Source organism: Bos indicus, chromosome 5 (assembly GCF_029378745.1).
Source record: "Bos indicus isolate NIAB-ARS_2022 breed Sahiwal x Tharparkar chromosome 5, NIAB-ARS_B.indTharparkar_mat_pri_1.0, whole genome shotgun sequence".
Lineage (NCBI taxonomy): Eukaryota > Metazoa > Chordata > Mammalia > Artiodactyla > Bovidae > Bos > Bos indicus.
In genome coordinates, this window is record NC_091764.1 from 38763121 (window position 1) to 38790238 (window position 27118).

Here is a 27118-nt window from a genome sequence, read left to right on the forward strand (position 1 = left end):
ACTAAATCTACATCATAGGACACAGGTTTTAGAGCATACTATTCTAAATCTAGGACACAGCCTTTACCATAAACAAGGTTGCACCAGTGTCAACCAGGGCCATTACTGTCTGTACATTAGCTAGTGACCAGTGTATTGCAAGTTCTACATGGGCTCTCTGGTTTCTGCTTGGGCTCTTCAGGTGGGCATCGAGGTTTGAGCCCCATTCAAAGCAGAAAAGGGCATCATCAAAAGGAACATCCTTGGGCATCATGTACTGTTTTAATTGAACCACCCGTATCACTTGCTGTGGGTGCTTCCCAAATTTGGCAAGCTGCTGCTCTGGTCTCAGTTACCTCCATATCTCTAGGGGCAGAGCATTGGGCTGTCTATCAATTTTATTTCTGTAAACTCCCACTGCCAGCAAATAAGCCCACTTTCTTGTCACCTGGACGGGGCCTTTACCAGCTTTGGCCCTCTTCAGGTCTTCACACTTCTAATCCCCGTTGCCTGCTTTTGTCCCTCTATTTCTCCCAAGCTAGCTACCACTGAGGTCACCTTATAGATGGGTGCCTCACATAGGGTGCAAGAATAGCAGTCAGGGACCCAAAAGTGGTAGATGGGATATTGTTCAAAATGGTACCAGCCACCAGTAAAACACTTGCCATCTGGGCTTCAGGTATTTGGGTTAAGTATTGACTGCTTCATGCTCCATTCTCTCACCACTTGCATCAACTCAGCACAGGCATGCCATTTACTCACAGTATATGGGAGCTCTTCTGCGTTCAACTACATGGTGTGGATGGCAGCATCAATCCATTCCATGATGATGTGCATTTAGTTAGGTGCACCTTGCATAAGTTGCCTAGCATTCTGCAACCTTTGTCTCGATGGGGAGTGAGTGGTTATAGATGCCAGTCATTCTACTTCATCCCCAGAACACAGGATACCGTTCACCCATGTGTTCTAGAGTCGCAAAAGCCCTGCTGCCACGGGTTGCCCTTGCTTTTGCTGAAACTGCATACGCAAGTCGACCAGCTCTGCCTGAGTATACAGTTGATATGTCATGAACTCCATCATCTTGGGGGGTCCCTTGAGGATGTCCCCTAGGCTATAGGCTGCTCATGCTTCACTTCCTGCTGCACAATGGGCTTCACTGCCAAGTGGCAACCCACAGTCTCGTAACGTTCATTATCACCATCAATTTCAGACTGTCAGAGATGCTGGGTTCTTCATGGCCATGGGGTTCTTGCTCTAATGCCATATACATTGCTCTAGTTCTTCCAAGCATCTCTGCACATTGCACACTGGTGCAGCATCACAGAGAGAACTATCCATATTCACTTTCAAGGGAGTCAGGAAAATCCACCCCATGGTATCAACGGCAGTCTGTGCCACCTAGTTCGGCAAATGGGAACTCACCACCTGTGACACCTTTTCAGTGCTATCCGGTGACCTGTCCACCGCCTCTCAATCTTCCACTGGAGCCCAAGCTGAGAGGGTCACAGCCACACGGTATTACAAACCATATGGTGGCCACTGGCTTCCTCCATCCAGTGGAGTGTCAGGCTCTTCTATCTGCTGGGTATCCTGCCCACCACACCAGTTGTGTTGCTGATCCTGTTTACAGCTGTGTCTCATTGTACACACTGTTCGCTGAACCCGTGGTAGACAAAGTGCAAGTGGGAAGCTGGAAGAAAATGAGAGGAGCCAAAGGAACTGCAGATGCGTTTACTCTCTCCTGGCTGGTGCAGCAGCCATAGCAGCAGACATAACGTAACACAACATAACCACACACAACCTTCAGGGCTTTTCCAGGTGGAGCTTATGTATACTTACAGAACAAGAGTAGCCTGTGGCCAAGCGGGTACCTCATGACGTGCGTATGCAGTGAGTGCTACAAGCACCCTCAGCTGTTACATAACTGTGCGAAGTCGTTGTTTACAGAACATGGGGTGAGAGGGCATAACAGCATGGGGTGAGAGAGCCTGATGAGAGCTTCTTGTTGAATTCCCCACAGCTGCCATGGGGACTGACCTTAAAAGTTCTCATGACACACACACACACACAAACACCACACACCCCCCCACACACCCCCTATATGAAGTGATGGATGTGATAACTAAACTTAATGTGGTAATCATTTTGCAACAATCATGTGTGTGTATATATATATCTATATCTCAAATCAACACGGTTGTAGACCTTAAACTTATCCAATGTTATGTATCAATTATATTTTAATAAAGCTGGGGGGAAAAAGAAATGTAGGTTTTCAGGTCTCACCACAGAGCTACTGAATCAAAACTCTCTGGGCCCCAGAAACCTGTGTTTCCACAAGGCCTCCAGGGGATTCTGTGCACGTCAACTACTGCCCGAGTCCACTCCAGGTACCTCTGTGGTTACCACGGCAGGGAACTGGGCATCAGCAGGGAATGGGGAAGGCTGAGGTGGGTGGAGGAGTGAACTTAGCTCCACAGTGCCTTTCTCTAAGACTGGGGCGCGAATAAAATCCCCTGAGGATAAGGCGTTTCACTCTTCAGCCCCCACCTGTTGATGTCCTGACAGACTTTTTCATCCCAGCATTTTTGCTAAAATCAGAGCCCTGTAAGGAGGAGATATAGAGCTGTACCATGTCTCCACGGATAAAATCAGCCTGGCGCTTTGATGGATAAAGGGAGAGCGACATTGTCTGAGAACCGGCAGACATCCGGGTGTTCTCCATTGTCAAGGCAGCGCTGGCAGAAGACTGCAGGGGAGCGCAGAGCAGCCCCACCACCCCAAGGATCCGTGCTGCAGCGCACTCTTGACAGGTAGGGAGACAGGAAAGTGAATGTTTTAGTATTTTATAAATCATTTGGAGGAAATTATGTTTTATTTATGTTCATTTTTGAATGTATTTGAATTTTATTACAGATATTTTTCAAAGATGCAAGCATTGCAGGCAATCCTGGGGGAACATGTACCTCAAAAGAATGTGGTAGGGGTTGCCCTGATTGGCTGAGGGGGTGAAATTATTCATATTTTAAAGAGCAGTCTGAAGGTGGTTTTCAAAGTGGCCAAATCTGAATGAAACTCGAAGAAAGTTGTGATTATGAAGGACCTAGTTTTATTTTTTTTTATTTTTTATTTTTTAATTTTATTTTATTTTTAAACTTTACATAATTGTATTAGTTTTGCCAAATATCAAAATGAATCCACCACAGGTATACATGTGTTCCCCATCCTGAACCCTCCTCCCTCCTCCCTCCCCATACCATCCCTCTGGGTCGTCCCAGTGCACTAGCCCCAAGCATCCAGTATCGTGGATCGAACCTGGACTGGCAACTCGTTTCTTACATGATATTTTACATGTTACAATGTCATTCTCCCAAATCTTCCCACCCTCTCCCTCTCCCACAGAGTCCATAAGACTGTTCTATACATCAGTGTCTCTTTTGCTGTCTCGTACACAGGGTTATTGTTACCATCTTTCTAAATTCCATATATATGCGTTAGAATACTGTATTTATGTTTTTCCTTCTGGCTTACTTCACTCTGTATAATAGGCTCCAGTTTCATCCACCTCATTAGAACTGATTCAAATGTATTCTTTTTAATGGCTGAGTAATACTCCATTGTGTATATGTACCACAGCTTTCTTATCCATTCATCTGCTGATGGACATCTAGGTTGCTTCCATGTCTTGGCTATTATAAACAGTGCTGCGATGAACATTGGGGTACACGTGTCTCTTTCCCTTCTGGTTTCCTCAGTGTGTATGCCCAGCAGTGGGGTTGCTGGATCATAAGGCAGTTCTATTTCCAGTTTTTTAAGGAATCTCCACACTGTTCTCCATAGTGGCTGTACTAGTTTGCATTCCCACCAACAGTGTAAGAGGGTTCCCTTTTCTCCACAGCCTCTCCAGCACTTATTATTTGTAGACTTTTGGATCGCAGCCATTCTGACTGGTGTGAAATGGTACCTCATAGTGGTTTTGATTTGCATTTCTCTGATAATGAGTGATGTTGAGCATCTTTCCATGTGTTTGTTAGCCATCTGTATGTCTTTTTTGGAGAAATGTCTATTTAGTTCTTTGGCCCATTTTTTGATTGGGTCGTTTATTTTTCTGGAGTTGAGCTGTAGGAGTTGCTTGTATATTTTTGAGATTAGTTGTTTGTCGGTTGCTTCATTTGCTATTATTTTCTCCCATTCTGAAGGCTGTCTTTTCACCTTGCTAATAGTTTCCTTTGATGTGCAGAAGCTTTTAAGGTTAATTAGGTCCCATTTGTTTATTTTTGCTTCTATTTCCAATATTCTGGGAGGTGGGTCATAGAGGATCCTGCTGTGATGTATGTTGGAGAGTGTTTTGCCTATGTTCTCCTCTAGGAGTTTTATAGTTTCTGGTCTTACGTTTAGATCTTTAATCCATTTTGAGTTTATTTTTGTGTATGGTGTTAGAAAGTGGTCCAGTTTCATTCTTTTACAAGTGGTTGACCAGATTTCCCAGCACCACTTGTTAAAGAGATTGTCTTTAATCCATTGTATATTCTTGCCTCCTTTGTCGAAGATAAGGTGTCCATATGTGCGTGGATTTATCTCTGGGCTTTCTATTTTATTCCATTGATCAATATTTCTGTCTTTGTGCCAGTACCATACTGTCTTGATAACTGTGGCTTTGTAGTAGAGCCTGAAGTCAGGTAGGTTGATTCCTCCAGTTCCATTCTTCTTTCTCAATATCGCTTTGGCTATTCGAGGTTTTTTGTATTTCCATACAAATTGTGAAATTATTTGTTCTAGCTCTGTGAAGAATACTGTTGGTAGCTTGATAGGGATTGCGTTGAATCTATAAATTGCTTTGGGTAGTATACTCATTTTCACTATATTGATTCTTCCAATCCATGAACATGGTATATTTCTCCATCTATTAGTGTCCTCTTTGATTTCTTTCACCAGTGTTTTATAGTTTTCTATATATAGGTCTTTAGTTTCTTTAGGTAGATATATTCCTAAGTATTTTATTCTTTCTGTTGCAATGGTGAATGGAATTGTTTCCTTAATTTCTCTTTCTGTTTTCTCATTATTAGTGTATAGGAATGCAAGGGATTTCTGTGTGTTGATTTTATATCCTGCAACTTTACTGTAGTCATTGATTATTTCTAGTAATTTTCTGGTGGATTCTTTAGGGTTTTCTATGTAGAGGATCATGTCATCTGCAAATAGTGAGAGTTTTACTTCTTCTTTTCCAATTTGGATTCCTTTGATTTCTTTTTCTGCTCTGATTGCTGTGGCCAAAACTTCCAAAACTATGTTGAATAGTAATGGTGAAAGTGGGCACCCTTGTCTTGTTCCTGACTTTAGAGGAAATGCTTTCAATTTTTCACCATTGAGGATAATGTTTGCTGTGGGTTTGTCATATATAGCTTTTATTATGTTGAGGTATGTTCCTTCTATTCCTGCTTTCTGGAGAGTTTTTATCATAAATGGATGTTGAATTTTGTCAAAGGCTTTCTCTGCATCTATTGAGATAATCATATGGTTTTTATTTTTCAATTTGTTAATGTGGTGTATTACATTGATTGATTTGCGGATATTGAAGAATCCTTGCATCCCTGGGATAAAGCCCACTTGATCATGGTGTATGATCTTTTTAATGTGTTGTTGGATTCTGATTGCTAGAATTTTGTTAAGGATTTTTGCATCTATGTTCATCAGTGATATTGGCCTGTAGTTTTCTTTTTTTGTGGGATCTTTGTCAGGTTTTGGTATTAGGGTGATGGTGGCCTCATAGAATGAGTTTGGAAGTTTACCTTCCTCTGCAATTTTCTGGAAGAGTTTGAGCAGGATAGGTGTTAGCTCTTCTCTAAATTTTTGGTAGAATTCAGCTGTGAAGCCGTCTGGACCGGGGCTTTTGTTTGCTGGAAGATTTTTGATTACAGTTTCAATTTCCATGCTTGTGATGGGTCTGTTAAGATTTTCTATTTCTTCCTGGTCCAGTTTTGGAAAGTTGTACTTTTCTAAGAATTTGTCCATTTCTTCCACGTTGTCCATTTTATTGGCATATAATTGTTGATAGTAGTCTCTTATGATCCTTTGTATTTCTGTGTTGTCTGTTGTGATCTCTCCATTTTCGTTTCTAATTTTGTTGATTTGATTTTTCTCCCTTTGTTTCTTGATGAGTCTGGCTAATGGTTTGTCAATTTTATTTATCCTTTCAAAGAACCAGCTTTTGGTTTTGTTGATTTTTGCTATGGTCTCTTTTGTTTCTTTTGCATTTATTTCTGCTCTAATTTTTAAGATTTCTTTCCTTCTACTAACCCTGGGGTTCTTCATTTCTTCCTTTTCTAGTTGCTTTAGGTGTAGAGTTAGGTTATTTATTTGACTTTTTTCTTGTTTCTTGAGGTGTGCCTGTATTGCTATGAACTTTCCCCTTAGGACTGCTTTTACCGTGTCCCACAGGTTTTGGGTTGTTGTGTTTTCATTTTCATTCGTTTCTATGCAAATTTTGATTTCTTTTTTGATTTCTTCTGTGATTTGTTGGTTATTCAGCAGCGTGTTGTTCAGCCTCCATATGTTGGAATTTTTAATAGTTTTTCTCCTGTAATTGAGATCTAATCTTACTGCATTGTGGTCAGAAAAAATGCTTGGAATGATTTCTATCTTTTTGAATTTACCAAGGCTAGCTTTATGGCCCAGGATGTGATCTATCCTGGAGAAGGTTCCATGTGCGCTTGAGAAAAAGGTGAAATTCATTGTTTTGGGATGAAATGACCTATAGATATCAATTAGGTCTAACTGGTCTATTGTATCGTTTAAAGTTTGTGTTTCCTTGTTAATTTTCTGTTTAGTTGATCTATCCATAGGTGTAAGTGGGGTATTAAAGTCTCCCACTATTATTGTGTTATTGTTAATTTCTCCTTTCATACTTGTTAGCATTTGTCTTACGTACTGTGGTGCTCCCGTGTTGGGTGCATATATATTTATAATTGTTATATCTTCTTCTTGGATTGATCCTTTGATCATTATGTAGTGACCTTCTTTGTCTCTTTTCACAGCCTTTGTTTTAAAGTCTATTTTATCTGATATGAGTATTGCTACTCCTGCTTTCTTTTGGTCCCTATTTGCATGGAAAATCTTTTTCCAGCCCTTCACTTTCAGTCTGTATGTGTCCCCTGTTTTGAGGTGGGTCTCTTGTAGACAACATATGTAGGGGTCTTGTTTTTGTATCCATTCAGCCAGTCTTTGTCTTTTGGTTGGGGCATTCAACCCATTTACGTTTAAGGTAATTACTGATAAGTATGTTCCCGTTGCCATTTACTTTATTGTTTTGGGTTCGAGTTTATACACCGTTTTTGTGTTTCCTGTCTAGAGAATATCCTTTAGTATTTGTTGGAGAGCTGGTTTGGTGGTGCAGAATTCTCTCAGCTTTTGCTTGTCTGAAAAGCTTTTGATTTCTCCTTCATACTTGAATGAGATCCTTGCTGGGTACAATAATCTGGGCTGTAGGTTATTTTCCTTCATCATTTTAAGTATGTCTTGCCATTCCCTCCTGGCTTGAAGAGTTTCTATTGAAAGATCAGCTGTTATCCTTATGGGAATTCCCTTGTGTGTTATTTGTTGTTTTTCCCTTGCTGCTTTTAATATTTGTTCTTTGTGTTTGATCTTTGTTAATTTGATTAATATGTGTCTTGGGGTGTTTCGCCTTGGGTTTATCCTGTTTGGTACTCTCTGGGTTTCTTGGACTTGGGTGATTATTTCCTTCCCCATTTTAGGGAAGTTTTCCACTATTATCTCCTCAAGTATTTTCTCATGGTCTTTCTTTTTGTCTTCTTCTTCTGGAACCCCTATGATTCGAATGTTGTAGCGTTTAATATTGTCCTGGAGGTCTCTGAGATTGTCCTCATTTCTTTTAATTCGTTTTTCTTTTATCCTCTCTGATTCATTTATTTCTACCATTCTATCTTCTAATTCACTAATCCTGTCTTCTGCCTCTGTTATTCTACTATTTGTTGCCTCCAGAGTGAGGACCTAGTTTTAAAAGGATGATTTAGTGTAAGTGAATCACAAGACCACCTAAGTGATGTGGAACAGAATTCAGAATGAGAAAACAGAAGGAAGAATTAGGGGTGAATCTCAATTAAATGGGCTGATAATTGTGTGAACTACTGCAGTGGGTACTTTTCAGAATCCCCCTTCTCTGGTATACTTGAGCCTGCAGTTGTATCCATTTATCATCTGGAACTCAGTTCAATGGCACTAGCTCTTCCAGCTGCCTTTATTACCAATGCTGGTCTTCAGGGCTGCTTCCCCAGTGGGATTGATGGTGTGGCTATTGGCACCAATCAATGAATGGAATGACTGTACTGCATGTGTTAACAGGAGGTGCATTTCATGTAGAGATGTGACTGGTGTCCCGCTCCTATTTGATTAGCAAACGGCTTTAATGCTGTTGGAACTAAAATGAAAATGGACATTTTAATTTGAAATTTTTCATGTTGTGATTTTTGCCTCTACAGAGGTTTTCACTGATTTTTGTAAGGATGTTGAATGTTGGGATATAGTTTTCCTTTTTTATTACAGTATGAAGTTAGTCATGGGAAAAATGTATTCTCAATAAATGAGGAATGGTAAATGGAGACAATGAGCATTTCTTCTTCAATGTATCACTGAATCAGGATACAGGCAAATATTTTAGGGTTAAAAAGGTGCATGACAGTGCCAGATACTGGTACTTTTCTTACAGTTCAGTTCAGTTCAGTCGCTCAGTCCTGTCCGACTCTTTGCGACCCCATGGATCACAGCACACCAGGCCTTCCTGTCCATCACCAACTCCTAGAGTTTACCCAAACTCATGTCCATCGAGTCGATGATGCCGTTCAACCATCTCATCCTCTGTCATCCCCTTCTCCTCCCACCTTCAATCTTTCCCAGCATCAGGCTCTTTTCAAATGAGTCAGGTCTTCGCATCAGGTGGCCAAAGTGTTGGAGTTTCAGCTTCAACATCAGTCCTTCCAATGAACACTCAGGACTGATCTCCTTTAGGATGGACTGGTTGGACCTCCTTGCTGTCCGAGAGACTCTCAAGAGTCTTCTCCAACACCACAGTTCAAAACAGTATCTGGTTTCAAATTCTCCCTATTATATGATAATGCAACAACAAAAAATTGGTCCTGAGAGGAGATAATGCCTTTTGCATGGGAAAGCAAGAGTCAAATAAGAACATTTTTGTTGACAAAAACTATAAATTAAAAGGTTTTTAGAAAGGCATTTTGATTAGCAACATTAGTTGTCACTGGTTTATGATGACCATGTGGTAAGCCATGCCCACAACTTGATGTTTATTCAGTGATTAATTCAACTCATATTTAGTGAATTATTAATGTGTGCCAGGCACTAGTGTGAACTACCATGGTTAGTTAACAATTCAGCCCTGTTTATACATCAGCCCTGTTTGTCAAAACAAGTTTGTCCTATAGTTCACTGCTCAGGAAACTAAATCTCAAGAACATGGCATGAGAGGCTCGCACCTCTGTTACATTAGAATCACCTGGATTGTTCTGCTTTTGAAAATACTGATGTCTGGGCTCTACCCTAAACCAAATAAACTGGAACGGCTAAATACGGGACTGGCGGAGTGTGGGGAGGACAGTCTTTTCTTGAAAAATATTCCCTTGGGGTTTCCGATGTGCAGTCAGAGCTGGGGACAATGCTGCAGAGACACCTTGGGCCTCCGATGGACAGAAGCCATGAAGTTGGGTGAACTTAGAACACTGTCGTTGACTAAACTCAGCTCTGTGCGGTGGTGTCAGAGGTTATCAGGAGGATGCTCCCAGGGCCTTATGGATTCTCAGTGCAATATCTGCTCTAGGCCTCACAGTTTCTTGAAAAGTTCTGTCAAGGTTGCCAGTTTGAAGACAAATACATGATCCTCTGAAGGCTTTTCATTTAATAGATTACTAGGCGCTGTGCAGCATGTGTGCTTTGTAACTTCACTTAGGAGGTTTGTTTTATATATATATATATATCCTGGTAATAGCAGTGGCAGAGATAGTGGGGGAGGGAGGGCACGGGGGAAGGCGGGAAGGCTTCTCCGGTCCTCTCAGAGGACAGCAAGTTATCGCTTTGTTTTCAAATAATGCAGTTGGTAATAAGTTTTTGGATGTGTGTGAGCTGTAAATCGTTCTGAAAATTGAACTGAAGATACAATATCGTAAATCTCTTCCTTGGTGGTGGAATATTTATGGGGAGAGCAATCTAATCAGTTATGTGGGTATGCTGTGTCTGATGTCTGACTGAGCAGACCCTGTACTGACGATCTATCGCCTATTAGAAAATTCCTCTAGGTGAGCACACCCCTGTGTCAACTGGAGGACTATTTTCAATGGAAATGATCAGATGATCCTTTAATAGAATCAATCCAGAGTGTATTAGTGGAGCAGGTGGGGGTGTCGGGGCAGCGCAGTGCCAGGAAGAAGGGCAAGGAGATGCAGGCTGCACATGCATCTTCCTGGGGCAGCCCCCCTCCCCTGGTTGCTGTGTAATTTGGTTCCCTAAATCAACACTTGTTTATTCTAGGGACTCACACTTCTACAGAAATGCATATTTCATTAGATTTGTTTTGAAACTCATTATCATCACTCTAAATACCTCTGTGTGTAAAGTAATGAAATAAAGCCCAAAGAAGTAGTGAAATCACAGGCAAGCTGTGAGAAGTGAAGAATCAAGGCTGCAAGTGTACAGCACTGTCGTGATTTCTCTTTTGAATAATTATTTAAATTATTTTTATTTATTAAAATACATTTTTTATTTAAAAGACAAAATTTTATAATTACTATTGATGGTTTTCAGACTTTTTTGGAAGGAGGGTTTGTAGTGAAACACTTTTTTCAAACAAAATCTGATTTGCAGTCACATTATATAAAACAGACCAAAGGCTGAAGCTGAGGAAGTGACTCAGGTCTTTCCCTGCTTAGCCTCTAGCAGCAGCACCTCCCTCCAGGGCCCCAGGTACCTCCACTACCTGATGGTTGTGCCAGTCGTGGTTCTGTAACAGCTGACCTGCTTTAGGACTCTTTCTCCTTTCACAGAGGAGAAGGCAATGGCACCCCACTCCAGTACTCTTGCCTGGAAAATCCCATGGATGGAGGAGCCTAGCAGGCTGCAGTCCATGGGGTCGCTAAGAGTCGGACACGACTGAGCAACTTCACTTTGACTTTTCACTTTTATGCATTGGAGAAGGAAATGGCAACCCACTTCACTGTTCTTGCCTGGAGAATCCCAAGGACGGGGGAGCCTGGTGGGCTGCCGTCTATAGGGTTGCATAGAATCGGACACGACTGAAGTGACTTAGCAGCAGCTCCTTTCACAGACGAGGAAACTAGTCCAGGAAAAGTCAACTGGTAGAGAGTGAACAGGGACAAGGATTCTTGACTCTGGTCTTTCTTGCATTTTGTTTTTGTTTTTATCATGAGCTTTTGTTTATTTTTTAAAATTTAATGAGAGGATAATTGCTTTACAATGTTTGTGTTGGTTTCTGCTGTATACCATCACGAATCAGTCATAACTGTATATATACATCTCCTGCCTCTTGAGTCTCCGTCCCACCACCCCCCAATCCTGCCCCTTTAGGTTATTGCAAAGCCCCAGGCTGGGCTCCTTGTGTTATATAGCAGCTTCCCACTAGGTATCTATTTTACACATGGTAGTATATACTTTCTTAATTTGTCCTACCCTCTCCTTTCCCCAGATATACGCATCTGAATGCAGAGTTCCAAAGAATAGCAAGGAGAGATAAGAAACCCTTCCTCAGTGATCAATGCAAAGAAATAGAGGAAAACAATAGAATGAGAAAGACTAGAGATCTCTTCAAGAAAATTGGAGATACCAAGGGAACACTTCATGCAAAGATGGGCACAATAAAGGACAGAAGTGTTATGGATCGAACAGAAGCAGAAAGTATTAAGACAAGGTGGCAAGAATACACAGAAGAACGATACAAAAAAGATCTTCATGGCCTAGATAACCACGATGGTGTGATCACTCACCTAGAGCCAGATATCCTAGAATGCAAAGTGAAGTGGGCCTTAGGAAGCATCACTACAAAGCTAGTGGAGGTGATGGAATTCTAGTTGAGCTACTTCAAATTCTAAAAGATGATGCTGTTAAAGTGCTGCACTCAATATGCCAGCAAATGTGGAAAACTCAGCAGTGGCCACAGGACTGGAAAAGATCAATTTTCATTCCTATGTTCAAACTACTGCACAATTGTACTCATCTCACATGCTAGCAAAGTAATGCTCAATATTCTCCAAGTAAGGCTCCAACAGTACATGAACTGAGAACTCCAGATATTCAAGCTGGGTTTACAAAAGGCAGAGGAACCAGAGATCAAAGTGCCAACATCTGTTGGAAAATAGAAAAAGCAAGAGAGTTCCAGAAAAACATCTACTTCTACTTTATTGACTACCCCAAAACCTTTGACAGTGTGGATCACAACAAACTGGGAAATTCTTAAAGAGATGGGAATTCCAGACCACCTTACCTGACCTCCTGAGAAATCTGTATGCAGGTCAAGAAGTGACAGTTAGAACCAGATATGGAGCAATGGACTGGTTCCAAATTGGGAAAGGAGTACCCCAAGGCTGTATATTGTCACCCTGATTATTTAACTTATATGCAGAGTACATCATGAGAAACGCTGGGCTGGAAGAAGTACAAGCTGGAATCAAGATTGCCGGGAGAAATATCAATAACTTCAGATATGCAGATGATACCACCCTTATGGAAGAAAGAAAGCAAAGAGGAACTAAAGAGCCTCTTAATGAAAGTGAAAGAGGAGAGTGAAAAAGCTGGCTTAAAACTCAACATTCAAAAAACTAAGATCATGGCATCCGGTCCAATCACTTCATGGCAAATAGATGGGGAAACAACAGAAACAGTGACAGACTTGATTTTCTTGGCCTCCAAAATCACTGCAGATGGTGACTGCAGCCATGAAATTAAAAGACGCTTGCTCCTTGGAAGAAAAGCTATGACCTACCCAGACAGCGTATTAAAAAACAGAGATATTACTGTGCCAACAAAAGTCCATCTATTCAAAGCTATGGTTTTTTCCAGTAGTCATGTATGGATGTGAGAGTTGGACCATGAAGAAAGCTGAATACCAAAGAATTGATGCTTTTGAGCTGTGTTGTTAGAGAAGACTCTTCCGAGTCCCTTGGACTGCAAGGAGATCCAACCAGTCAATCCTAAAGGAAATCGACCCTGAATATTCACTGGAAGGGCTGATGCTGAAGCTGAAACTCCAATAGTTTGGGCACCTGATTCAAAGAACTGACTCATTAGAAAAGACCCTGATGCTGGGAAAGATTGAAGGCAGGAGGAGAAGGGGATGACAGAGGATGAGATGGTTGATGCCATCACCAAGTTGATGGACATGAGTTTGAGAAAGCTCTGGGAGTTGGAGATGGACAGGGAAGCCTGGTGTGCTGCAGTTCATGGGGTCTTAAAGAGTCAGGCATGACTGAGCAACTGAGCTGGACTTCCCGAGCTGTGTCCACAAGTTCATTATCTACATCTGTGTCTCCACTCCTTCCCTACAAATAAATTCATCAGTACCATTTTTTCTAAATTCCATGTGCAGGCTTTAATATACTATATTTGCTTTTCTCTTTCTGATTTACTTCACTCTATATAACAGGCTCTGTGTTCATCTGCCTCACTGCAACTGACTCAAATTTGTTCCTTTTTATGGTTGAGTAATATTCCATTGTATATATGTACCACAACCTTTTTATCCATTCATCTGTCAGTGCATGTCTTACTTCCATGTCCTGGCTGTTGTAAATAGTGCCACAATGAACACTGGGGGTACATGTTAGATTCCATTCTTGAACTCCTTGTGTTAGCCACACCGCCTATTGACAAAGAAAATGTGGTCACTTTGGGAGAGATAAGTCATTTGATTAATTTCATCTTCTTCAAGTGTTTTCTTAAATATCACCAACTTCCTAATCAACTTTACCATGATCTCTCCATTTAAAGTTGCATCTCTCCTTCTGACTCCTTACAATGTTATATATATTTTTTCATAGCACTTGTCTCCTGTCTATGATATTGTTTATATCATTTGTTTGAGTTTATTGTCTCACTGCCATTACTACCAGCCCCTCCCTCCAACCACTCTCCACTGGAATCTCAAAGTTATGAGGGAAGGGCTTTTGGGGGATCTATTTGTTTATTAATGTATTCCTAGTATATATAATACACTACACATATAGAATAGGAGAAGGCAATGGCATCCCACTCCAGTACTCTTGCCTGGAAAATCCCATGGACAGAGGAGCCTGACAGGCTATAGTCCATGGGATCACAAAGAGTCAGACATGACTGAGGGACTTCACTTTCATGCATTGGAGAAGGAAATGGCAACCCACTCCAGTGTTCTTGCTTGGAGAATCCCAGGGACAGGGGAGCCTGGTGGGCTGCTGTCTATGGGGTCGCATGGAATTGGACACGACTGAAGTGAGTTAGCAGCACACATATTGAATACATATATAAGAGTGCCTGTTATATAATTGGTGCTCAATATATATTTGCCAAATGAGTAAATTTTATGAAAACTGATTATAAATTAATGAAATGGTCTCCACAAGTTATCCATGACCATCTTCCTCATGATTATGTATAATCAAAATTTATTTGGGAATAGAAAAGGCTCAGTAAACCAAATAGTTCAACTATTTTCTATCTGTAAGGAAAGGTAATAGCCCTTTGAATCAACACTCTGTGTTAGTTTTGCTTTCAGTAGCATCTGCCTATTGTGGCCATGAAGACAGCATGACAGGATTAGGCCAGTGGAACTCAATTCAGGGAGTCTATGAACTCGGATTGGGGAAAGATTACTATTTTATTTTTGCTTACCTATAGCTTAAATTTAGCATTTATTTAACTACAAATGTAGGATTCGACTACAGATGTGTAGTATTTATTCAACTACAAACCCCAAGAGACTGTCAGCAATAGAAATCAATTTTTTTTCATATTATGTTATTAATTCAGACATATCAAAATTGTTTCAATTATTCTCTCTTTGAAATTATGGTAGCTATATACCTGTCCCTAGATTTTATTATTTAACACATTAATAAAGAATCACATATATTACTATTAATATATGACTAATTTATTAAAATATTTGATAGTTAAATTTCAATATAAATTTTTTTCCTTTGTAATACCATGGATTTTATTTTATGTCTTGAAAAAATTATTCTAAAAAGGAATTCAGGCTTCATCAGACTGCTAAGAAGGCCCATGGCACTGTCTGTGCCAGGAAAGAGTGCAGTGGGAAGTCCTCGCTGCTGGGTGACTCCAAAGAACCAGCTAAGACTCACAACAAAAAGAGCCAGCCTCCTGTTCCCCTCTAGGAAATGTTCTCTAGGTGCCAAGTCTGGTGTCTGCAAGCCCAGTATCACCAAAATAGTCAAGCCATCCTAATGCAATTCTGTTGTAGTTAGGATTTCCAGCCCACAAGAGGTGGATCTTCAATTTATCAGTTGCATGAAGCCCTCCTGGGCTACTCTATCTGAAATTTCAAAGATTCTACTCCCATACATACTTTCTAACCCCCGGTCTGCTTAATTCTAGCCACTATATATCATACTATATATTTTGGCTACCATGATTATTGTCACTAGATTATAAGCTTCTTGAAGGCAGGGAATTTTGTGTTTTATTAATGCTATGTCTTCCAGAATAAATGTGCCTAGAATGATGCTTGGAACAGAGATAATAAGTTGATATTGCTTGAACCAGTGGATGTATCCTGCTGCCTTTATTTTGAAATGTGTTGTATTCTGTAGGGGACATAGGCATCACTTGTATTTCTTCCTAATATCATCCTGCTGTGTTTAACAGATTGGATGACTAGGTGAGTGCTTTTGTTTTATTCAGTGACCTCAAATTCCTTTACTGGATTGAACAGCTGGCCTGAATCACATGCCCTTGGGCTGAAGCCTTACTCCTTAATTTCTCTAGTCAAGATAGACAAATACAGAGCATCTGGGCGACCAGTCCTGCACTCATGGCAGACATAATGAATTGATTACAGTGTTCATTTGCTGGAGTCAGGGTTGTTTTCACAGCCTTTTCTAACCTAGTGGTCAGGAATGATTGTTCTTTGGGAATTGCCCATAAGATTTTACATTTTGGCCTTATCTTGAGCTAAGTCCTATTTCTTGTACCCTTCAGCTGTTGTCTGGGATCCTGCTCCAGTTTAAACTCACTCTTAGAATCTTGATGCCTTCTCGTACCACTCGCCACAGCCCATGTCTCCCTCACCAGGACCAGTTCATTCATCCAACAGACCCTGCTCTTGGTAATTTGGTGTAGCAATGAACAATATACACAAAATTTCCTGCCCCTGTGCTTACATTCTTGCGTGGGCAGAGAAGCTTTAAATCATAAACACAACATAATTAAATTATGTAGTATTTTAGAACATTAAAATGCAAAGTGTTTCAGTTATACATATATATATATTCTTTTTTCTTTTTCATTATAGGTTATTATAAGATATTGAATATAGTTTTCTGTACTTCACAGTAGGACTTTGTTGTTTATCTATTTTATATGTTAATATAATTCTGTGTATCTGTTAATCCCAAATTCCTCATTTATTCCTCCCCCTGCTCTTCCCCTTTGGTAACTGTAAGTCTCCTTTCTATATCTGTGATTCTGTTTTGTAAATAAGCCCATTTGTATCTTTTAGATTTCACAGTAAATTAATTTTTTTGAAGTGAGGATGAAATAAACTCACTCTGAAAAAAAAAAAAATCCTATGGATAAAACCTAGAGCAGGATTTAGAGTGATCTTTAGAATTTTCATTCCCCAGAAGGGGTTCAGCTGACAGTTTTGTTTGATTGGCCCTGCCCCTGTGTGGTCCTGTTTTCTTTGTTTTAGTTGCCTAGTGTGCTTGGAGAAGGCAATGGCACCCCACTCCAGTGCTCTTGCCTGGAAAATCACATGGATGGAGGAGCATGGTGGGCTGCAGTCCATGGGGTCGTTTTCGAGTCAGACATGACTGAGCGACTTCACTTTCACTTTTCACTGTGCTGCATTGGAGGAGGAAATGGCAACCCACTCCAGTGTTCTTGCCTGGAGAATCCCAGGGACAGGGGAGCCTGGTGGGCTGCCGTCTATGGGGTCGCACAGAGTCGGACACGACTGAAGCGACTTAGCAGCGGTGCTCAAACCTGGCTTGGTGGGGAGGCAAGTTTGTGGCAGCTGTGACACACACTGTAGATGTTCCAAGGCGAGGTAGGGCAGAGCAGGTCCAGGCTAAGCACTGCTGTGGGGGGCTCAGAGTAGCTTCTGACGGATAACTATACATATGGAAGGGAAATAGAAGTAAAGCTGAAAACATGCTAAAGACAAACTTCACTTTTACAATAGTTTCTCCAGGGCTAGCTCATGCAAAATCTGTTTAAAAATTCAAAATCTAACAAACCTGCATTCTTTTTCATCCTTCACACTGAAATGCGCTTCCTACCTCAAGGCTATCCAAATTAGAATTAATTAAAATTAAAGGTTCATTTCCTCAGTCTTGCTAATCACTTGTGCTAGTGGCTACCATACTGGACAGTGAAGGTATAGAACACGTTCATCATCACAGAAAGTTCTGGAGGACAGCATTGCTGTGGCCTGAATATGAATGGGTCCAGAGCTGAGTGAGTAACTAAACACGAGGCTTGAAGGCCTGAGGTTAATGAGAGGTGGGTTCAGAACCAGGGTTGAGCTTCAGGATGAAAAGCAACCAGGGGCCTGAAAATGAGTTATGTACCAGAGAAACCAAATCAGGACCACAAATGGGCTCTCAGAGTAACAGTGATGAGTCCAAGTAGAAATGAGTTGGAGTAGAATCCAGCTGGCTGGCATCCAAGGGTGCTGTGTGAGGTCTGGGGAATGCATGAGAGGACACTCACTGACTTGTTTCTCACTACTCCTCTGTTCCCAGGAGCTGAATCTTCTCACATCTCCTGTATCCTTGCCTTCCTCCTTTTAAGCATCTAGCCATCCAAGCCAAGCACATTGGAATGGTCTTTGACTCTCTGTGAACTCTTGACCCCTGTCCCCCACCTCACACAACCCATCTGCTTCCTTAGTCCCACCCCTGTTCCTCACACCTGGGTTCACACTGTTTTTTGTTTTTCTCTCCTTTGGACGACTATTCACACCTCTCAGATCATATTATTAGCATTAATCTTTTCCCTTTCCAGTCTTCTCTGATTGTTGATGTTCAGTTGCTAAGTCTTGTCTGACTCTTTGTGACTCCATGGACTGCAGCACGCCAGGCTCCTCTATCCTCCACTATCTCCCAGTGTTGGCTCAAATTCATGTCCATTCAGTTGGTAATGCTATCTAACCATCTTATCCTCTGCTGCCCTCTTCTCCTGTTTGCCTTCAATATTTCCCAGCATCAGGGTCTTTTCCAATTAGTCAGCTCTTCACATGAAGTGGTCAAAATACTTGAGCTTCAGCTTCAGCATGAGTCCTTCCAATGAATATTCAGGGCTGATTTCCTTTAGGATTAACTGGTTTGATCTCCTTGCAGTCCAAGGGACTCTCAAGAGTCTCCTCCAGGACTATAATTCAAAAGTATCAATTCTTCTGCAGCTCAGGATTCTTTGTGGTACAACTTTCACATCCATACATGACTGCTGGAGAAACCATAGCTTTGACTATATGAACCTTTGTTGGCAAAGTGATGTTTCTGCTTTTTAATACACTGACATTTGTCAGAGCTTTCCTTCCAAGGAGCAAGTGTTTATTAATTTCATGGCTGCAGTCACCATCTGCAGTGATTTTGGAGCCCAGGAAAATAAAGTCTATCACTGTTTCCATTGTTTCCCCATCTATTTGCCATGAAGTGATGGGATCACATGCCATGATGTTAGTTTTTTAACATTGAGTTTTATTTAAGCCAGCTTTTTCACTCCCCTCTTTGACCTTCATTAAGAGGCCGTTTTTAGTTCCTATTTACCTTCTGCCATTAGAGTGGTTATCATCTACATAGCTGAGGTTGTTAATATTTCTCCTGGCAATCTTAATTCCAGCTTGTGATTCATCTATCCTGGCATTTTGCATGATGTACTCCACATGTAAGTTAAATAAGCAGAATGACAATATACAGCCTTGTCATATTCCTTTCCCAATTTTGAACCAGTCAGTTGTTCCCAGTTCTAACTTTTGCTTCTTGACCTGCATACAGGTTATTCAGGAGACAAGTTAGGTGGTCTGGTATTCCCATCTCTTTAACAATTTTCCACAGTTTGTTGTGGTCCATATAGTCAAAGGCTTTAGTGTAGTCAATGAGGCAGAAGTAGATACTTTTGTGGAATTCCCTTGCTTTCTCCATGATCCAACAAATATTGGCAATTTGATCTCTGGTTCCTTTGTCTCTTTGAAACCCAACTTGTACATCTGCAAGTTCTTGGTTCAGGTACTGCTGAAGCCTAGCTTGAAGGATTTTGAACATAACCTTGCTAGCATGTGAAATGAGTGCAATTGTATGGTAGTTTGAACATTTTTTGGCATTGCCCTTCTTTGGGATTGGAATGAAAGCTGACTTCTTCCAGTATGTGGCCACTGCAGAGTTTTCCAAATTTGCTGATGCATTGAGTGTAGCATTTTAACAGCATCATCTTTTAGAAACTGAAATAGCTCAGTTGGAATTCTGTTGCCTCCAATAGCTTTGTTCATAGTAGTAATGCTTCATAAGGCCCATTTGACTTCATACTCCAGTATGTCTGGCTCTGAGTGACCACACCATCATGGTTATCCAAGTCATTAAGACCTTTTCTGTGTAGTTCTTCTGTGTATTTCTGATACACCTGTATAAAATCAGACTTCTTAGGCCATAACTCTGATCCTTATCTGCTGGACTCCTGACTTCAGTGGCCTCTGCTTCCTCTAGAACCAAATCTCCCATCTTGCCCTGGCATTGAGACATTCTGTGAAATGCTCTATCTTTTCAATGTTATCTTTTCTTACAAGTTTATGTCCTATTCTAAACAGTCAAATTGGATTAATTTTGATTCTTAAATCTATTTCCTGCCTTGATATACTCATACTGTTCCTTCCACCTGGGACACCTTCTCCACCCTTTCAACTTCACCGTGCATAAATATCCCAGCCTTGCTAAAAGGCTCAAGTTAAATTCCTCTCTATCAAATCTCTTCCTATTTCCCCCCTAAATTAAATGTTCTCCACCTATTTCTCCAGATTCACTCTCCACCCTTGTTCACTGTGATGGGTGCCTAGGGGGCTAGTCTATATGGATTGTGTCATTTACCCTCTGGTTTCTAATTGAGTTTGGCCAATTGTACAGTATCAGAGGGAAAGAGAGAGAGAGCAGTCAGGGTATTATTGCCCTGATGCCCTTCTTGTTTAGCTACAAGGTGGCAGCGATTGCACTCTGCACTGAAGGCTGTTGCTCTTGACTGCTTCTGCCCTTTCAGATACTCCGAGGTCTAGGGATGATAATGTAGGTGTGTGTGCTCAGTTGTGTCTGACTCTTTGCAACCCCATGGACTATAGCCCACCATGCTCCTCTGTCCGTGGAGATTTCCGGGCAAGAATACTGGAGTGGATTGCCATTTCTTACTCCACAGGATCTTCCAGATCCAGGGATCAAACCCGTATTTCTGGCCTCTCCTTCATTGGCAGGTAAATTCTATACCCTGAACCACCTGGGAAGTCCCCTCTTGCATTGGTAGCAGTCTGCTTTTGCTAAGCCTGCAGTGCTTTGCCAGTTTTGCTTGTTTCTAATAATTTGCCCCATGCCTTTGTAAGTAGTTATTTCATGAAATGCTCCTCAATTATTCCTTTTGGATGTTCTATCCATTTACTACCAAATGTCCCGACTGGTGTACCCCAAACTAGATACAGTTACTCTCTCCTTTAAATCCCTTCTTTCTTAAGGTAGTCTCTGTAGTCATGGATTTTCCTATTAGACTAAATGCCCAGCTTGAGTACTTGTCATCCATCAATCACTATTCTGGATTCTGGGAATAGAGTGATGAGTAATGTAGATTTGTCCTTGCCACCTTAAACCAGAGTAATAGAACTAATACTTAATACGTGATTACCACATGCCAGCACTTTTAAAAGTTCTTTACATGTAGCAAATCACTTCATCCACACAACTGCCTTGTGGTATATTTTACAAATGAGAAAATAGAACCTCAGAGAAATTAAGTTATTTGCCTAAGGTCACACAGCCAGGAAGTAGCAAAACTTGGATTCTACTCCAAGTGGTCTGACTCCAAAGCTTATATTAATACTCTTAACTGCATCACTATATTGTCTCTTACTATTAATAGCTTAGTGTCCTCTGCAATGACTAGTGCATAGCTGACACTCAGCCCATTTGTTGAGCTGATTTGAGTAGATGGTTACATTAGGAATGGAAGAAACCAAAGGGATTATGCCTTCTATAGGTTCAAAAAATTTTTTGATTTCAGTAGTTTGCAAGAATAATTTGATTTTCTTTGTTTTGTATCATGTTTATCTGCATTAGCAGATGGTAAGAAATAGATCCTCTTCCCCATTTAACCAAGTTAAATAGCTGTTTACGTGACTGGAAATTCATCACAGACAGAATTGTGTGTTTTAACCTTGGGCAAGAGGCTGCCTCTCTTGTGACAGAGCAATACTCGAGGGATAGTATTTGCAGCAAATGTTTAGTTACAACAGAATAGCACCCAACTTGTAATCATTAAGAGCAACCCATGTAAGAGTTCGCCACAGCTGTGACTTCTTCCACTGGTGAATCATTCTGTTTGAAATATAATGTACTCAAAAAGCAGCAAAAACTGTAGTTAGAAATCACTGTAATGTCTTTCATGAAAGCTATTGCTAATTTAGGGCCCAATTAAAACTAGAAATCCAATTATTGCTGAATAACATAATTGCAAGAAAGTAACTTGAATTGCATGTATGTCAGTAATTAAGGAGGAAGCTTTAATGAGAGAATCTGTCTGAACCATTACAAGGAGGGGCCAAAGAGCCTGAAGATCCACTTCCTTTCTCCTTCAGGGTGGGTCACAGCAAGAAATGCCCCAGGTTTTGGGTACAGGCAGTCAGCTCTGAATCCTGTAAACACTCTGTGCTTTTACAGCCTAGCTCATGAAATCCTGGTAGGATAAATGCAGGATTTATAAGCAGCTTAATCTGAATCTGAGTCGACATCCAATGACTATCAAATACATTGTTAACTCTGAAAAAATAAGTATCAGGAGGTGCTATATGGCAGGTACTCAAGCTACTATAGGAAGCAGTTGGCAGTACAAGTGTCAAATGCTCTACCTTTACAGTTCAAAGTCGGATTTTGACCTTGTGGTCAATTTTGCTACACTGATTCTGTTGTTTGCAATGGAGTAGCTGGTTGCTGGGAGAAGGCAATGGCAACCCACTCCAGTACTCTTGCCTGGAAAATCCCATGGATGGAGGAGCCTGGTAGGCTGCAGTCCACAGGGTGGCGAAGAGTTGGACACTACTGAGCAGCTTCACTTTCACTTTTCATTTTCATGCATTGGAGAAGGAAATGGCAACCCACTCCAGTGTTCTTGCCTGGAGAATCCCAGGGACGGGGGAGCCTGGTGGGCTGCCATCAATGGGGTCGCACAGAGTCGGACACAACTGAAGCAACGCAGCAGCAGCAGGTTGCTGGGGACAGGGGTCTCACTTACCAGATTGGGGCTCGGCACCAGGCCCACTGGGCATGAAGAGTGTAAACTACAGAAACAAGGCCGAGCATAAGAGTAGTAGTAATAAGAGGCACCATTTCTTGAGGTCCTTTGTGCCAGGTGTTTTAATTGCCTTATTTAGTTTAATTAAAAACATTTTTTTTTTTTACCTATTCATATTCATTTGGCTCATGCTGGGACCATGACAGATGGCAAAGTGCACCCTGTGAATGAAATGCCAGAACCTCCAAAGAAAGCAAGAAATCCTATTCTCTGTAAAGGATCGTCTTACTCAGCAATAAATAAGGGGCAACAGAGGGAAAAATCAATTTGCCTCAGGAGGAATAAAATAAAATCCTGATCAAGTCCAAAGACAGTGTCACATCAGCTGTATGTGTCCACCTTCGATTCCTGTCCTGCCGTCTGTGTCTCCCCTTTGGGCGTGGGCTTGCATGCACTCAGCCTCTGACTGTCCTTGCAGTCTCCTCCCCGGCCTGATGAGCGCTGCTGGCAGCAGGCTGGGCCCTTCTTGTCCCAGTGTCTCAGCTCAGGTCCGAACTTTCAGGTAGTTTTGTTTCAATAGTTTGCGACCAAGAGGAAATCAGAGATGAAGTCTGAGCATGTCTGGGCTTTTCTCCACTCTCAGAAATTGGAGAATAGTTCCTGGAAGGTAGGGGTTAATGTCCACAGCCTGGTTCAGCCTCTCCTCCTCAGGGCAGGTAAGAAGCTGAGAAAGAAAAAATCTAGGACAATGGTATGGTGGATGGGGAGGGGGCAGGAGGGAGAAACAGGGGAGCCAACTGGGGGATACTTCAAAAGGCCTCCCACACATCTCCCCTTCCATAAGGAGCCCAGACTCTGTTTTCAGGAGTAGGGTAAATCTCAGAGTTCAGCTCTGGCCTAAAAAGACCGGAAGCAGCAAGATGGCATAATTACAGTGGGGCCTAGTTCTCTAGGCTCAAGGAGAGGCTTAGAGTTAAATAGTTAGTGAACTTCACAGACTGTTCTGCTTGGAGTTACATGAAATGGTTTCCCATGTTACAGAAGTTTCATGCAGTGTGGACCTTCCCTTTTGCTTGAAAACTTCTGGAACTTTATATCTACCTCCAGGTTCTGGGGCCCCAGGCAATTTTCTTGGCTGTGGTCTTCAGCAAGAGAAAATAAACTTGAGAGGTTTATGTCAAGGAGCCCTTGAGAAAGGTCCCAGCTACGACAGACTACTAATGCTTTTACAAACAAAACTCAAAAGGACCTCAGTCCCTTGTGGTGGAAACTTTGATAGAATCTTGCTCCAAAGACACTCTGTTATGCCTGCTCCTTAGTTCTGAATCAGTAGTTTCTATACATTTTATTAAGCTTTAGCTCTTGTGGTTGGTTTTCAAAACCAACAGACCTTCCCTTTTACTTTCCAAATATGAAAAATAACAAAATTAAATGTTTCTTTTAAAAAGTACCTATGCCAGGAATTCCCTGATGGTCCACTGCTGGGCATATACCCTGAGGAAACCATAATTGAAAAAGACACAAGTACCCCAATGTTCACTGCAGCAGTATTTGCAATAGCTAGGACACGGAAGCAACCTAGATGTCCAGACAGTTGGGGTACATAAATACAATGGAATTTTACTCAGCCATAAAAAGAACACATTTGAGTCAGTTCTAATGAGGTGGATGAACCTAGAGCCTATCATACAGAGTGAAATAATTCAGAAAGAGAAGAACAAATGTCATATATTAATGCATATGTATGGAACCTAGAAAGATGGTACAGATGAGCCTATTTGCAGGGCAGCAGTGGAGACACAGACATAGACAACAGCTTGTGACACAGCTGGGGAAGGAGAGGGTGGGACGAACTGGAGAGTAGCACTGAAACATATACATTAGCAAATGTAAAATAGGAATTTGCTGTATGACACAGGAGATCAAACCTGGTGCTCTGTGACAACCCAGAGGGGTGGGATGGGGTGGAAGGTGGGAAAGAGGTTCAAGAGGGAGGGGACATATGTATACGTATAGCTGATTCATGTTGATGTGTGGCAGAAACCAACACAATATTATAAAGCAATTATTCTTTAATTAAAACTAAATAAATTAAAAATAAATTAATAAAGGTACCTATGCCAAGAATTCTCTGATGGTCCAGTGGGTTAGACTCTCCTGCCTCCACTGCAGGGGACCTGGATTCAATCCCTGGTCAGGGAACTAAGATCCCACAAGCTGTGCATGTGCCCCTCCTCCAAAAAAAAGTTAAAAAAAAAAAGTACCTATACCCCTTCCCCCAAATGAAGGCTCACCCAGACAAGCGGGTCTGAACCAGGGTGGGCGCAAATCCTGACCACTGAATTTTATGATTATTGCAAAGGCCCGACTAAGACCTTGCTGCCACTTCATACTGGAGAGAATAGAATGGTTTCCAAGAGATCAAACTGAACTAGCTGTGGGTTTATCCCAACTTATTTTACACAAAAAGATAAGAGTGTAAGAATGGGCATTAATATACAAAAGCACTCCTGGCTGTTTAGACCCTAGACTTGGGTCTCATCCTTGTGGTAAGTCTTTTGCAAAGGTTTTCTTATTTCATAACTTTACACTCAGCCCCAGGGCACAAACGCTGGGGCATCTTCCACCTAACAGCCAACCTGGGCTCTACATGCAGTGACATGCGGTCAAGACAGCCTGATGCCACAGCTCTAGCCAAGTAAACACGAACTGCCTGGTACAAATTAGAAACAGAAGAAAAAGGCACTTTTTGATCCAGCTATGAGGAAGGAATGGAGTTCCCACCGTGTGTCTCCAGTCCCCCAGTGGTCCCCTGTAAGCCAGAATCCCCAAATTTCCCACAGTCTCCAGCAGGACAGTGTTTCAAGGAGTTGCTCCATGGGTCCTAAGCAGGAGGCTGGGCCATGCTCAAGTGACTCAAACTCTGTTTGTTGCTCTATTTCTGGGAGGGGATGGGCTGCACAGTTAAGGATGAAGATAGTTGGTAAAGAGATGACCATGTGACAAGCATATGATCTGGGATGAACCTGGCCCAACCAGCTCATGTTTTAACCACAGAGCCCATCAGAATATGGAAGATGAAGTGTGACAGACCTCTCGAAAGCAAGTGGTGTGCTCCCTTGCCGTGATGTCCATGGAGGAACTTCTCCAAGGTCGTCATCAGATAAGCAAGGCCCCGGGATGCTCATCCTTAGCTTGCTGACCGTGCTTTCCCACCACTGCAGCCACCACAGAACGGGGAGTGGGGTGTGGGGCTGATGGTGGAGAAAGGTGAGGTCTCCACACCTCGCATCCTCCCCCTGCAGTGGGTCTTACGTGGGGCTTGGGGAAGCCCCAGGAAGACAAGGTTTGTGGCAGCCCCAGAATTTTTCTTCTGTCAGCCAACAGCTGGCCACACTGCAAATTTCAAGGTTATAGGGGAGGTCTACCATACAAATGTGGGACAGCAGCAGACGACTCTTGCTCATGGATGGAGATAAGTTGGTAACATCAGGAAGGACATCCTGGAAGCAGGCACCCACGGGGCTCCAGAAGACCTTACACTCTCCTGCTTTGGGGACTTTTCGTCATGAGGTCCCTCTCTTGTGTCTTGGGAAGGCTTCTTTCGTGCAGGATGGGGTGGGATGTGAAGGTCTAAGGCTAAGAGGCGAAGACGAGGGGAGGGCGGTGCCTTTGGACCCAGCAGAGGTAGATTACCAAAGGCGAACGGTTCAAGAGGAAAGGCCAGTTTCTTGGCACTTGCTGGGGCGGGGGTTGGGTGGAGGCAGAAGGCGCTGGTCCCCTCTCCTCTCCTCTTTTGCATTAAAAACGAAGAAAGTCCACGGTGATGATTGTGAATGGAAGGACGTCAAAAGCCGCGTCTCCGGCTCCGTTCAGCGAAAGCCCATTGTCGCCAGACCTCCAGCCACTGGCTAAGGCCTCCCTACCCCTGGCAGCTGGGACCCAATGCTCCAGGGCTGCGGAGCCACGGGTGAGGCGCAGGAAGGCTTGGAGCCGCGCGGGTCCTCGTGGCCTACGAGGCGGTGCTGGGCACACACGCGGAAGGCGAATCCCTGCCTAGGCGCCCAGATCTGGCGGGGTTCGTGGAGCTCGTGGAGCTCCACAACCTCCAGGGACACAGCTGCCCACTAGATAATTCTAGAAATAGCTCTAGGAAGAAGGCAATGTCATCATGATTTCCTGAGAACAAACTGGAGCCTGAGCGTTTACAGAAGTCAGCCAAGGTCTTAGATGATGGAGCCGCCACCTGAGCGCCTTAGTCAGGAAGCCGCCTCTTTCCTTGGCAAGTGAGCCAGATAAGTGAAGACTGGACCTGCAGGGCTGGTAACTGAGCAGCAGTGCTCTTTCCTGAGGTATCTGGAATTCAGCGAGGATGAGCTTGAAAGTGAAAGTGTTTAGTCCCTCAGTT